Source organism: Dipodomys spectabilis, unplaced genomic scaffold, assembly GCF_019054845.1.
Source record: "Dipodomys spectabilis isolate Male_0828 unplaced genomic scaffold, ASM1905484v1 ptg000065l, whole genome shotgun sequence".
NCBI classification, from domain to species: domain Eukaryota; kingdom Metazoa; phylum Chordata; class Mammalia; order Rodentia; family Heteromyidae; genus Dipodomys; species Dipodomys spectabilis.
Window position 1 is genome coordinate 1,143,321 of NW_024870742.1, and position 15,612 is coordinate 1,158,932.

Here is a 15,612-nt window from a genome sequence, read left to right on the forward strand (position 1 = left end):
TTCTATGATAAAATTATACACAATTATATTATAGGACACTAATCAATTTTAGTTAATACTTTATTAAGCATTTAAACAATCAAATTCATAAAATGGTGATATAATGAAATACCTAAGAATTGGGCCACACATACTATAAAGGTTCCATTATTTTTCTGCCAGGACTGGGATTTGAACTCATTGTCTGGTAACTATGTTGCACTGTGTGAGAAGTGGAAGTTTGCCTCCTTGAAATTCAAGTCAAGAAATTCAAGTCTGTTCCTTAGGCCTGATATCGATCCTAAGCACTAGAAAACATCCTATTCATGTACAATTTACATATATGATTTATATTTACATACATATGTTGACTATATTGCACTCAGTGTAGTAATTTTATTTTTTTGTTTTGTTCATGTATTGGCCATTTATTTTATTGACTATTATGGCACATAGAACATTGATTACATAAGGATATAGGTCTGCATATATATTCCACTTCATACCTGACACCCAGGACATTCACAGAAAAGGAAAACATGTGTTACCATCAGCTTCTTACTGGCATCTGAACTCATGGCCTACAAGGCCAAATTCATGAATGGGTGAGTGTCAGCATGCCCTCCTGGGGCAAATTGAGCTGACAGACTGTTCACAGGACTTGAGATTGAGCCCAGGAGTTAACAAAATAGGAACAGATTGACATGCAGATGGCAGTAAGCTAATAAATATATATCTTTATAGAGTGCCAGAGATGTCTATACATTATTTAGTTATATAGACTACATTCCTACCAATTCTTGGGTATTTATTATGTGTCCATGTAAGTAATGTAATTGTTTTCTTTCTTAAAAGAAATCAGTGTCCTGAAATTATTGTGTTCCTGTAAGTAATAATAATCTTTTAATGCTTCATATATATTAAATAAAATCAATCAGCCTTCTGAAATCATGCTGTCTAATTTTATAGGAGCACTATTCACGAACAACTCATTCTGTGACACTGACAACATTCCATTGTTATTCCTATGGTTGGAAACCTGTTTCTTAGTATCTCCTGCCATTGGATGGTCAGGGCCTATATTGCCACGTGGGCCTAAAGCTTCCCCAATAGTCTGCCAGCCTTCAGCAATGCAAGGTGAAGTACTCATTGCAACAGTGTAATTCAGACTCAGGAGGGTCACGTGCAAAGGAAGAAAACCTAAAAAGGCCACAGTTTTTCTGTACATTGTTTTCCCTGCAAGGCCTGGGGGTCGAGGATCCCAGGAACAGCTGTGAGTCCAGTGGCTGCACCCCAGCCTAGGGTGATCGAAGCTGAGGCAGAGTTACCACGACCTGAGTTCAAACCCCGTGCTGAGAAAAAGTTTTAAAAAAATTAGCTCCCTGGCTTGCAATTCCAGCTATTTATTCTGCCAGGTGTTGGATTTGAACTAAGGATCAGGGTAAATCTGCAGCAATGTGGATGAAGGGGAAGATCACCGTACTTGAAGAAAAGAAAGTCAAGCCTGTTCACTAGTCCTGAATTCAAGCCCCATCCCTGGAAAACATACTATTTATATACATTGTAAAGATAGGATTTATACTTACCTATAGATGTTCAGTCCATACATGTTTGGTGTGGTTGTTCCTTGTATTTTTTGTTTTATTCATTTAGTTACCATTGATTTTACTATATGAAACCCATTTTGTTTATTACATTGATGACATCCTATCACAGAGCACTAGGTTTGTAGAAATGTACTCCATCATGCTTGACACCTAGAATTCTCAGAGAAAAGGAAAACAAGTTTCACACTCAGCTTCTTACTCGACGATCCACTTGTTAATATTGCTGGGATCTGCACTCAGGTCCTAGAAGGAACAATTGGCGAATAAATCAAGGTGAACACACCAACCTGTGAGCAACCAAGGAGCTAGGTCATTCCCAGGATCTGACATTGATCCCCAGGGTGGTCCAGTATAAGTTCATAATTTCATAAGTTCATAATTTAAGCATAGGATCAACATTGACATACATGTGTGGACAGCATCTTGTGTTTGGTCCACTTCTCCTTATTTTGTCTCTAATTCATGGAGGTATTGTTTATTTTACTAAGAATGGTGACAGGTATAACTGTGCTGACATGGACGACAACCTGTTCCCATGGTTATAGGGTTGCCTATGCATTCTCCATCCTCTTCTTTCACAGGAGAGGAAAACGTGTGCAACAACTGGCTTCTGACATCAGAATGAATCTTTTGTCAGTGCTGGAATTTGAACTCAGGTCTGGGTAGCTCTTTTGCACTGTGGGAGAATTGAAGCTCGCCATCTTTGAAGACTAGAATGTCAGGCATGGTCCAGGGCCTGATTTGAAAGCTCAGCACTGGACAAAAAAATAAGCCCACCTTTTTTAAACATAAGATCTCTCTTTACCTACAGGAGAGGTATGCATCTTGAGTTCATTGTAGTTATTCTTTTTAATTTGTGTCTTATTCATGGATGTATTGTGTATTTTATTGAGTATGGTGACAGATATAACAGTGCTGACATGGATGACAACCTATTTCCATGGCTATAGAGTTGCCTATATAGCATTCTCCATCTGTGCTGAGACCCAGGACTTTCGCAGGACAGGAAAAAAGGTGGATCAATTGGATTCTCACATCAGGTTGAATATTTTGTCAGTGCTGGGATTTGAACTCAAGGGCCAGCAGGCCCAATCAGTGAAAGGGACATGTTGAGAACACCAGCCTGTGAGCCACTAAGGAGCTAGGCCATTCCCAGGATCTGAGATCCAGCCCTGGTGGGGGCCAATATAGCCATAAATTCATAATTAAACAGAGGATCTATGTTTCTAAACATTGGTGGGCGGCATCTTGTGTTCGGTGTAGTCATTCTCTTTATTTTGTGTCTTATTCATTGATGTATTGTGTATTTTCTTGAGTATAGGATGACAGATATAACTTTGGTGAACTGGATGACAACCTATTCCCATGAGTATTGACTTGCCTATACATTCTCCATCCTAGCTGAGACACAGAACTTGCACAGCCTAGGAAAACAGATGCAACAACTCGCCTCTCACATCAGGGTGAACTTTTGGCAGTGCTGGGATTCGAACTCAGAGCCTACAAGGCCCAAATTCCCAATGGGTTCACATGATCACACCAGACTGTGAGCCACTAAGGAGCTGTGTCATTCCCTGGAACTGAGTTCGAGCCCCAGGGAGGCCTCAATAGTCCTCAATGCATCATTGAAACAAGGGACGTATATTCACATCTGTGTGTGGACTTCATCGTGCATTGAGTGTAGTTATTCTCTTTATTTTGCATGCTATTCGTGGATATATTGTGTATTTTCTTGAGTATATAATGACAAGTATACCTTCACTGACATGGATAACAACTTATTCCCATAGCCACAAGGTGGCCCATTTATTCTCCATCCTAGCTGAGACCCATGACTTGCACAGGAAAAAAAAACAGGTGCAACGATTGGCTTTTGACATCAAGATGAATCTTTCGGCAGGCCTGGGATCTGAACTCGGGACCTAGGAGGCCCAACTAGTGAATGGGTCCACATGAGCACACCAGCCTGTGAGCCACGAAGGACCTAGGCCATTCCCAGGACCTGAGATTGAGCCCTCCGGCAGGGGGAAACTGGGGAGGATAATAGTCACCCACTCATAAGCTGAAGATAGTATGCAAATAAGTACATATTTGTGTAGAGTAGGAGAGATGGTGACTTGTAATGGAATCCATTCTGTGTGACTACCGTTTCTTGGATCTTTCTGGATGCCTCCATTTCATGACTGTGATGATAATTATCATGCTTCATCAGCTCTTCTCTACAAATAATCAATACTCCATGAGTCTTGCCTATCATTTCCTACTCGCATCATGCAGGAACTACTCATTCAGGGATGAGATCGATTGCTTTCCATGACTCCTCATAGGTTCAAAAAATAGTATCTCAGGGTCTCCCACAAATCCCTCCTTGTAGGGGGGGGGCTGACTTCAAGCCTCAGACCTGGAAAAGTTCATCTTACATACATTTTAAAGTTAGGATTTGTAATTCCGTACAGATGTTCAGTCCATATTGTGTTTGCTGTGGTTATTCATTTTATTTCTTGTTTTACTCATTTATTTACCATTTATTTTATTGACTCTGATGATACATGTACCATTTATTACATTGTTTATATCCCATCACAAAGCATCTAGATTTTAGATGTGTTCTCCATCAAGCCTGGCAGTGCTAGGATCTGAACTCAGTGCCTAGCAGGCTCAATTCAAGAATGAGTGAGTTTGAGCATGGCAGCCTCTAGCCAATAAGGCTGTCAGGTGGTTCCCAGATCAACCCCCAGGTTTGGCCAAAACAGTGATACATGGATAGGCAGATGGTGGTATACAAATAATTATATATTGGTAAAGAGTGTCAGGGCTGTCTATCTATGATTAAATGTCATCTACAACTTTCCTACCAAATCTTAGATATTTATTATACCGCCATTGAAGGAATATTATTCTTTTCATGCTTAATAAACTATTAATTAAGATCAATCAGCATTCTACGATTATTGCATCCAATTTTAGACTAGACCGGTGCATGAACTACACTTTCAGTAAGTATTCCTATGAATAGGAATGACTCTCTTGTAATCTCCTGCCATTGGTGTCAGGACTGGGATTTGAATCCAGGGCCATGTTGACAGGTTGGCCTATGGCTTCCTTGATATCCCACCAGCCATCAGCAATGACAGGTCAAGTATACTTTGCAGCCATATCATTCAGACCTAGGATGGTCAACATGCAAAGAAAAAAACAAGTAAAACGCCAGCACTCTGCACCTTGCCCCTTTTTGTGCTTTCCAGCTTTTTTTTCTTCCTAAAATCCCTCTGGGCCTAGGATCTCAGGATCGGCTATGGGTCTGGAGACTGCACCCCAGCCTAGGGAGATCCAAGCTGAGGCAGAGTTTCCACGACCTGACTTCAAGCCCCATGTTTGGCCAAAAATTAATTAATTAATTAATCATTTAACTAAATTTTAAAAAATAAAGCTCCCTGGTTTGTAATTTCTGCCAGTTTTCTTTCCTAGCCTGGGATTTAGAATCAGGGTCTTCGTAAATCTTTAGCAATGTGAGGGAAGAGTTGCCACTACATGAGTTCAAAGCCTGTGCCAACCAAAAATGGAAAACTAAGTCACTGACCTTGGCAGGGGGAGGTAGTTATGGAGATGGGAAGGAAAGGATAGTATGGGGAAAACAAAGCAGGAGTCAACAATGCTCAATAGAAAATGTACTCATTACCTTGCTCCTGTAACTGTAACCTATCTGTACAACATTTTTACAATAAAAAAACGTATTTAAAAAAGGGAAACAATATAATCCTCAGAGAAGCACTCAGGGAAGGATGTCTGAATAGCTGTACAAAATTCTACACTGCTTTTTTTTTTAAATGTTCAGTATGGAACTGAAAAAACATAACTGCTTCCATTAATAAAAATTAAGTCACTATCTTGGAACTGGGGCCAGTATTTCTGCCATTGCTAGGATTTGAGCTCACCATCTAGGTAACTCTTTTGCAGCATGGGTGAAGGCAGAGCTCACTGTCCTTGAGGAAAAGAAATTCAGGCTAGAATTGCCATGTCCTGAATGAAGGTCCTGCAAGAGAAAAAATATTTCTATACATATGTAATATATGATATATATTTACATATGTATGTTAATTTCATATTATGATTTTTATTATTGATTTTGTATTTTATTTTTCTTTGATTCATTTATTGATTATTGTATTTAGTATTATTATATACATATTGTTTTTTACATTTTGCACATATATTATAATATTAAACAATAATTTAGGATATTGACTCATTTTTCATTAATATTTTATTAAGTGTTGAAACACAGTACATAATTAAATGGAAGCATTTGTCACAGTCTTCACATGTTTAGAGTCTGCCCCAAGTATGAGCTTTGTCTTATCTTTGGACATCTTCCCATTGGGATTTCTTTAGAACGTTTATAGTCAGAAACCTTTTCTTGAGGATAGGCAGGTGAGGGATAAAATTGGAAGGGTGGCTTAGAAATGTGGCTTAGTGATAAAGAGCTTGCTCAACATGTATGAATGACTGGGTTTGAATCCTCAGTGCCACATACTCAGAAAAAGCCAGAAGCTGTGGAGTGGCTCAAATGGCTAGACTTGAGAAAAAGAAGCTCAGGGACAGTACCCAGGCCCTAAGATAAAGCCCCAGAAGTGTCTAAAACAATAAGCCAGATGACAGTGGCTCACACCTGGAACCCTAGTTTCTCAGTAGACTGAGAGCTGAAGACCAAAGTTCAAAGACAACCTAGGCAAGGAAAAGCCTGTTAGACTCTTATCTCCAGTGAACCACCCAAAGACCCCATGTGGTGCTGTGGCTAAGGTGATAGAGTGTTAGCCTTGAGCTGAAGGGATCAGGGATAGTGCCCAGGCTTGAGTTCGAGAAATACACCTGGAAAAAAAAATGAGGGTTTATCAAAGTACTTTTCCTAATTACTAATTAGGAGAACATTCTCTGGAAAATGAACACTGATGTACACCAGAATTGGAGTTAGAGCTCCAGGTTCAAGTGTAGCAGATCCATATACCCAGACTCTCAGACTCCAGCATTGTAACCTTGTGTCCTACAGGGTTCTGAACGGCCCATTGTTGAAAGGCATAATATGCTCGCCAAACACTTTGCGATAAGCATTTGACTTCCACTGTCAATGTCATTACAGTTCTGAACCTACCAGAGCACGAGTAGCTCATGCCCATCACCCTAGCTCCAGAGGCTGAGGTCTCAGGAACACAGGGTGAAGCCAATCAGGGCAGGGAAGTCTATGACACTCTGACTTCCACTTCTGAAAGGTCAGATATTCAAGAGCTTCTTGTGTTTCCCTTGGTGATGAGAATTTACTTGCACTCTAAATGTTCTTAGAGTTCCTGAGCTTTAGAAGAAGGAAAGAAACATCAATGACCCATCTGGGGTTCAAATCAAGTTCTCAGGATCCAAGCTCTAGCCCTGTTAGCAGGATGAACTCCAGTGTAACACTGTATCTGAAGGACAGAAAACAGTTGCAAAAGCCAGGCTAGGTGCAGAGACCTAGGCCTGCAGGATTAGGAGGCAGAATGTACACACTAAACAGGGAAGTGAGCTGCAAAACCACTTCATTCATTCCAGGAACAACCAGCAATGAAGGGAAACTTGAAATATTTGTTAGAGTTACACCAGGGTCAGGCTTTTCTCAGCCTCTTCAAACAATGACTAATTAACCTTCCTTCCTCAGATGAAGGGAGCCTCAGGCTATCTTTAGGTTACCAATAGAGAGCCAGTTTAGTGGGAGAGAGGGGAGGAACAGAGTAGAAAAACCCTGCTCTCTCGTCTAAGGGAGTTGGTTTTTGACTCTCCATCTGTCAGATTTGAAGCCCTTCTTCTACCTCTGCCAGTCTATTCTCCTTACTTCATTCTCCACTTAATGCAAATCCCCAGACCAACTAGAGGCAGGGCTGTTTCTCTTCTGTCTCCAAGCCCCTGAATTAGAACCTAGCTCTGCCCTCGTGGCTCTGGGACCTTTGGCTACCTTAGAAGTGGGAAAGAGACAGTGTTCCTGCTCTGTAATTGTGTGAAGGTGATGCTGGTGGCCTAGTACACTGCAGAAGGCCTCATGAATGAGAAGTGTTCCCTTCTTTCCTCCTGATATCCAAGACCAGATTTATCTATCAACTTTCTATCTATCTATCTATCTATCTATCTATCTATCTATCTATCTATCTATCTATCTATCTATCTATCTATCTATCTATCTATCTATCTATCTATCTGATCTACCTACCTACCTACATAGGTATCTCTTTGCCAGTTTTTGGGTTGAACTCAAGGTCAGGGCATTGTCTGTAGCACTCTACTGCTTAAGCCACAGCAGTAATTCTGGCTTTTTCTCTGTATGTCATACCAAGGAATCGTACCCAGGACTTCTTGCATGCTAGGCAAGCACTCTCTCACTAATCCACATTCCCAGCCCCTTCATATTTTCCTTAATGGTAGTTTTTAAACATAAGTATGCTACCATTTTAAGTCCCCTAGGTTAATTTTCTGAATACTGGTTACTTCTACAAAACCTGATATTCTTTTCCCCTGCCTGATTTGTGACTGGTTCTGCATTGGCCTCATAATTAATGTAAATAAAGGCTGCTAAGAGCTGCTGTGTGCATCATATAATGACACAGGACTGGAAACCTGGAAGAGAAAAGCCATGGGTCTGAAATGAAGAAAATGGTGCAGTATGCACTAGGAGCATATTTGAAAAAATGAATGAGTAAATAAAAGAAAAAGCATTGCATACAGTCTGTTTGTACTCATGGAGGTAATATACACACATTAGTGTGTAGGGCATTGATAAATAAACTTGGCCTTCTCTTTTGAAAATTTTTTGTGGTCATCCCATGGCTGAAACTCAGGGCCCCATGCGTTCCTTGGCAGTTTTTCCCAAGGCTGAGGTGTTACCACCACCGCAGCTCCACTTCCAGCCATCTGGTCATTAATTGGACATAAGCACCTCCCAGGCTTTCCTGCCAGTTCTAGCCTGTGTTTCCTGCTTGGCTTTCTCTCTCAAAGCTGGAACACTTCCCTCTGGACCACTGCTCCACTTCTAGTTTTCTGGTGGTTTATTTGAGATAAGAGTCTCACAGACTTCCTGCTCAGGCTGACTTTGAATGGCGATTTCCTGAAGAGGCTTCAAGCAGCTTTTCTCAAGGATATACAGAGGAGCTGCTCCACACAAAACCTTATTGTAAATCTCAAGAGGCACTAGAGGAAAAGAGATACATGAAGATGCTTCTAGGGTGTTCTAGATACTTAAGGTTGGAGACACAAAACACTCATAATTATTAGATCATTTTATTGGCAAAAGGAACAATGCAGACATTATGAGAATCGTTGCAGCTTTCAGTCCTCTCATCCTGAGACAGTAAATTCACTGCAACTCAATGCTAAGTGACAGAACTGGCATGTCCTCTGGATATTTTCTCCCAATTCCTGTGACACTCATTTCTCACTTTTGGATTCAAACCTGTGACCAGAGGGGAAGATGAGGCGAGAAAATCCTTCTCAGTGAAAACAGCCATAAAGATCATTGGGTAGTTAACTTATAAATTCAAGACATTGGAATGACCCTGTTAAGAAGTCAGATTGTCCAGATTAAAAAATGAAGAAGAAAGAAGGTACCAGTGGCTGCTGACTGTAATCCCAGCTCCTTAGGAGGCTGAGATGTAGAGAATCTTAGTTTGAATCCAGCCAGCATAGGAAAGTCCATGACACTGTTATTTCTAAGAGATCACAGAAAAAACCAAAGTGGGGCTGTGATTCAAGGTTAATGCACTATCCTTGAGCAAAAGGAGCTCAGGGACAATGCCTAGACTCATAGTTCAACCCCAGGAACTGCCCCATCAAGGAGCCTGTACCTGCATATCTTTGTGTATGTATGGACGTATTCCTATAGGTGAAGCTCCAGAGTAGCTATGATGAACGGCACCAAGCTAGGAAATTTGTATTCAATAAAATGATTTCATAACAGAGACTGCTTTCATGACACTGCATGATCCAGGGCTCCTTTCACTGGTCCCAGTAAACCTGTGGGTTTTTCTGCATCCCAGGCCTTGTGGACGAAATCTCTCTCATTTCCTGGACAGGCAGAAAAAAGGCCTCATTCCTGTACTGTTGTGTAACAAACAACTGCATCCGGGTCAGATAGTGAGAAGGAGTGCAGGCGGACTCCGAAGGTCAGGAGAGAAAGGTCACTATGTACTCGCAACTATCTCTCTCCACAGTGCTCTGTTTTGACAGGAAGCTTTCATTTGTGCCACCTCCCATGGCAGGCCAAATACTGTGAACTTATCCTGCCTTTGTGAGACTATATACCAGTGTTCAGATACAGTTCTCAATGTAACTCAAAAGTCCTTCTGGCAGACAACTAGGGCACTGAAGCTCAGGAAATGTTTCATTGACGGCAATGTTGGGCCTACGATGCCTTTCCTAGGTTTTTGCAAGCTTGGGAAATCCAAGCACATATCTGATATCACAAAGCTTCCTGTCTTCTAGGGCTGGTGAATCTCATCAGGTTTTGAAACTTTTCACCTCTCCTAGTTGGGCGCTGGGTGGCTAGCTCTTGGGGACACTGGGCTAAGGTGTTGACCATGATCTCAGTGAAGAAGCCTGGTACCTTACCATTTTGTGTAACAGCATCACTCATAATCTGTGTGTGTGTGTGTGTGTGTGTGTGTGTGTGTGTGTGTATATACTCGCGTGCGCATGCATGTGGGCCCATTCACCATTCTTGGAAGTAGAACTCAGGACCTGAGCACTGTACCTAGATTCTCTTGTACAAAGATAGTCCTCTCTTACTTGAGCCACAGAACCACTTCAGGCTTTTTTTTTTTTATTGATGTGGTCCTGAGAAATCAAACCCAGAGTTTCATATATGCAAAGCACTCTACCCCTAAGGCACATTCCCAGCCCACTATTTCAGGTTTGTTAGTTTCTTTCTATCATTTTTTATTGTTGTAGTAGTTGATATCTAGGCATGGGTGCTGTCCTTGAGCTATTCAGCTCAAGTCTTGTGCTCTACTACTTGAGCCAAAGCGCCATTTCAGCTTTTCTGGTGGTCCATTGGAGCAAAGTGTCTCAAGGACTTTCCTGCCCAGGCTAGCTTTGAACCATGAACCTCAGATCTCATCCTCCTGAGTAGCTAGGATGACAAACATGAGCGTCAAGCACTCAGCTTCCACTTCAGGTTTCTTAGTGGCGAATTGGAGATAGTCTCATGGTACCTTTTTGCCTGGGATAGTTTGGAACCCAGATCCTCAGATCTCAGCATCCTGAGAAGGAAGGATGACAGACCTCAGCTATAGACCCCTAGGCCATGGCTTCTGGTGCAAGGGGCTCCTTGGCTCCACATGGTGGAGTGCTAGCCATGAGCCGAAGAGGTAAGGGTCAGTGCCTAGGCCCCTAGTTCAAGGTTCATGACTGAGAAAATACAAAACAAAACAATTGTCCACAGGAGACAACTCACTAGTCTTCAGTAATAAATAATTTTGTTCCTGCCATGGGGACCTATCTGAGCCTCAATATTCTTGTCTGCATAATCATCTCAGTTATGGAGCTCTTACAAGGACAAGTTGAAAGAATGTACCCTGTGAAAGACACTGCACATGGCACTCTTTGCATGACTCAGCACACAGCATCCTGTGAGAGTCTCAGCACCCAGCACCCAATGCAGGACTCAGCACACTCCACCTTGTGAAGGACTCAGCATATAGCACCATGGCATGTGCAGGACTCAGCACAGATCACCCTATGGAGGACTCAGCACAAAGCTCTGTTCCACAAGCTATAATTAGAATTAAGGTGGTTTCACATTCTTCGAGGATCATTTCGTATCTATTGGTTTAAGTGGGGTGTTTTTATTTTGGGGGAGGTTAGTTATGGCGCTTGAGCTCAAAACAAGGGGATACTATTCTAATAACATTTGCTCAAGGCTAGTGCTCTACAATTTCAAGCCATATTTCAAAGATTCTAGCAGACTTCCTGCCAGGATTTAAAGCCCCCAAGCAGCCAAGATGTCTGGGGTAAGCCAGGGTAAGCCAAAATGATGGGGGTAACCCATGGAGCTGGGTTACAGCAGTTTACATCTGGCTAAGTCAGGTTAGGTGACAGCTGTTAGCACCAGACTCCTAGCTTTCTCTGTGATGAGGTATTTGATGTCCTATCCTTCTATAGTTGCAGTGAGTATATTCTACCTTTTTTTTTTTTATCTTTTGGCAGTCCTGGGACTTGAGTAAGGGCTTTGACACTGTCCCTAAGTGTTTGTGCTCAAGGCTAGCACTCAGTTGATTGAAAGACAGCAGAACTTCTAGATTTACTTTTTATGTGGAACTGAGGGTTCGAACCCAGGGTTTCGTGCTTACTAGTCAAGCACTTAACCAACAAGCCCCAGGAGTGAAAGAGTTATAAATAGATAGAGGCTGCTGTGTATAATTTTCTATACACAAAAGATGTCTGTACATTATTAATTTATAGATAATATTACTACCAATTTTTAGGTATTAAGTTATGTCTCCATTTAATCATGTGTCTCAGTTAACAATTAATAAAGCATTAATTAAAATTATAAGTACATACATCTGTACATAAATTACATATTTTATAGAATGCGACAGATGTCTATATAATTAAATTATGCATCATGTGTTACTACCAATTATTAGGTATTTATGTTTCCATGCAATTTTCTTTCTATTAATGCTTAACAAAATATTAAACTTAATCCATGTCCTATAATTAGTGTGTCTAATTTTATCCTAGAATGATTCACTACTAATTCAATCTGTTTTTCATTTATTGTAGTGACAATTCTTCCACCAATGACATTTTTTACATTTATGGCATCCTATTACTAGCATATATATTTGCATCTGAATTATACATTCTGTCACTGAGCACTTTAAAAGAAAAGAAAACATGTGTCACGCTCGGCTTCTTCCTCCTCGATTACATTTTTGGCAGTACTGGGATCTAAATTCAGGGCCTAGAAGGCTCAATTCATGAATGGGTGACTGTCAGCACAGAAGCCTCTAGCCAATTCATCGGCAAGGCAGTTCCTAGGCCCTGAGATCGAGCCCCATATGTTGACCACATATTGCACTTAGTGTAGTTATTCGTTTTATTTTTTTATTAATTTATTTATTATTTATTTTATTGACTGTTATTACACATGAAATATTTGCTCCATATATTACATAAGATATAGATTTGCATATGTATGAAACTTCATACCTTACACCCAGGACTTTCAAAGAATCAGAAAACATGTGTCACCATGGGATTCTTACTCCACGATTCAATTTTTGTGAGTGCTGGCATTAGAACTCAAAGCCTATAAGTCCCAATTCATGAATGGGTGAGTGTCAGCATGCCAGCCTGGGGCATATTGAGCTAACAAGCATTTCTAGCACCTGAGATTGAGCCCCAGGGGTTGACAAAATAAGAACAGATTGACATGCAGATGGTAGTACACAAGTAAATATAGATCTTTACAGAGTGCCAGTGATGTCTATACATTATTCCTGTATATAGACTGCATTCCTACCAATTCTTGGGTATATATTATGCCTCCATGTAATTAGTATTCTTGTTTTCATCCTTAATGAATTATTAATAAAGCAACAACTGCCCCAAAACTATTGAATCCATGTAATTAATACTATTCTTTGAATGTGTCAAAAATATTCATTAAAATCCATTGGTCACCTAAAATCACTCCATCTAATTGTATAGTAGTATTCAGAAACAACTAATTCAACTTTGCCATTCATAATCTTCCATCGGTAATCCTATGAATAGGAACGAGACTCTTAGTATCTCCCTCCATTGGTAGGGGTCAGGACTGTGCTTCAAACACATGGCCTATGTTGCTGTGTTGGCCTAAGGCTTCCCTGGTGGCCCACCAGCCTTCAGCAATGCCAGGTTACCAACATTTTGCAGCAGTGTCATTCAGTCCCAGAATGGTCACTTTGCAAAGAAAACAAATGTAAATCTGGTAAGTTGTCAGTTTTTATTTTTCTGTGTCGCATTATTTATTATTGTTTTCCTGTCAGCATTTGAGGCCCAGGAACCCAGGTTTGGCTTTGGATCCAGTGGTTGCACCCCAGCCTAGAGTGATCAATGCTGAGGCAAAATTGCCACTACCTGAGATCAAGCCCTGTGCTTGAGAAAATAAAAATACATGCATACATACATATTTAAAATATTTTAATATTTAAAATATTATGAGGCTCCTTGGCCTGGAATTCAGGCCATTGTTTTTGCCAGGCCTGGGATTTGAACTCAGGATGTGGGTAAATCTGTAGCACTGTGGGGGATGGAAAGATCACCGGGCTGGAAGACAAGAAAGTCAGGCCTGTTCCCAGGGCCTGAATTCAAATCCTAGCACTTGAAAAAATAATATTCGTATATATTTGAAATACATGATTCATATTTACATACACATGTTTATTGCATATTGCAGTTAGTGTATTCATTTTATTTTGTGTTTTATTTCTTATGTATTTGAGAGTGAGCATGATTACACATATAATATTTTGCATCCTATTACATAAGACATAGCTTTGCCTATGTATTCTACATCATTCCTGAGACCCAGGACTTTCATCGATACAGAAAACAAGTGGAACAATTGGCTTTTCGAACAGGATTAAGTTTTTGGCAATTCTCTGACTTGAACTCAGGGCCTAGCAGGCCCACTTCATGAATGGTTAAATGTTAGCACACCAGTCTGATGCAAGTGAAGTTGGCAGGCCAATTTGAGGACCTGAGATCAAGCCCTAGGAATGGCCAATATATAAACAGGTAGATGTTTAGATTGCAGTGTATGTGTGTGTTTGTTTGTGTGTGTGCGTGCATGTGTGTGTGTATTTACATATGTATATGCATCTATAAATATATACAGAGAGAGACAGATAGACATTTATGTAGAATCTAGTGTATAACCCAATATAAAGAGTGTTGTCTGTACCTTATTTTTATATATTCTATTACTACCAATTATTTGGTATAAAATTATGCTTCCAATTATCATGGCAGAAGAATTAACAAAGTATTAATTAATCAATGACCTATATTTATTGCATACAATCTTATACTGGAATGACTAGCTAGTTAGTAATTCAATTAATAAATTTCAAATATTCTATTAATGTTCCTATAGATAGGAATGAGTTTCCTAGGATCTTCAGCTGTGTGTAGGTGGCAGTCCTAGGATCGATCTCAGGGCCTAGGTGTCTCTTTTGGCTCAGGCTTCACTGACAGCCCCTCAGCCATCATCCATGCAAGGCCACATACAATTTTCAAGCCAAGTCATTGAGACTCAGGAGGGTCACAGTGCTAAGGAAACAAAAGTAAAAACTGTTGTGTAACATTTCCTGGTTTTTCCTCCTCCATTTTTGTTGGTTTAATGTATTTTTGCCAGTGCTGGGAGTTGAACTCTGGTCCTAGGATCCCTGGATCATCTGTGGGTGTAAAAGTTGCACCACAGCCTAGGGTAATCATGGCTTAAGACACAATAAAATGTTTCCTTGAGCAAAAGGAGCTCAGGGAAAATGTCTAGGCTCACAGTTCAAGCCCAGGACCTGACACAAAAAAAAGAGCCAGTAACTCCATGTGTCTGTGTATGTATGCATGCATTTGTGTCAGTGAAGATCCAGAGTTGCTATGAAGAACGGCACCCAGCTAGGAAATTTGCTTTGAATAGAATGATTTCATAGCACAGAGTGCTTTCAAGACAATCCATGTTTCGGGGCTCCCTCAGTGTTCCCAGTGTAGCCTGAGGGGTCTCCTTACCCCAGGCTGCCGGAGGAAGTCGGCTTCATTATTGGAACAGGCAGACAAAAAGTTTCACTTCTGTAAAGCTGCATAACAAACAATTCATCCAGGCAAATTAATGAGGATGAATGTGCGCAGGTTCTGAAGGTCAGGAGGAAAAGGCCTGTTTGTACCCCAAGCTATCTCTCTCCCCAGTGGTCTGTTTTGATAGGAAACCTTCATTTGTGCCACCTTCTGTGGCAGGCCAAGTTCC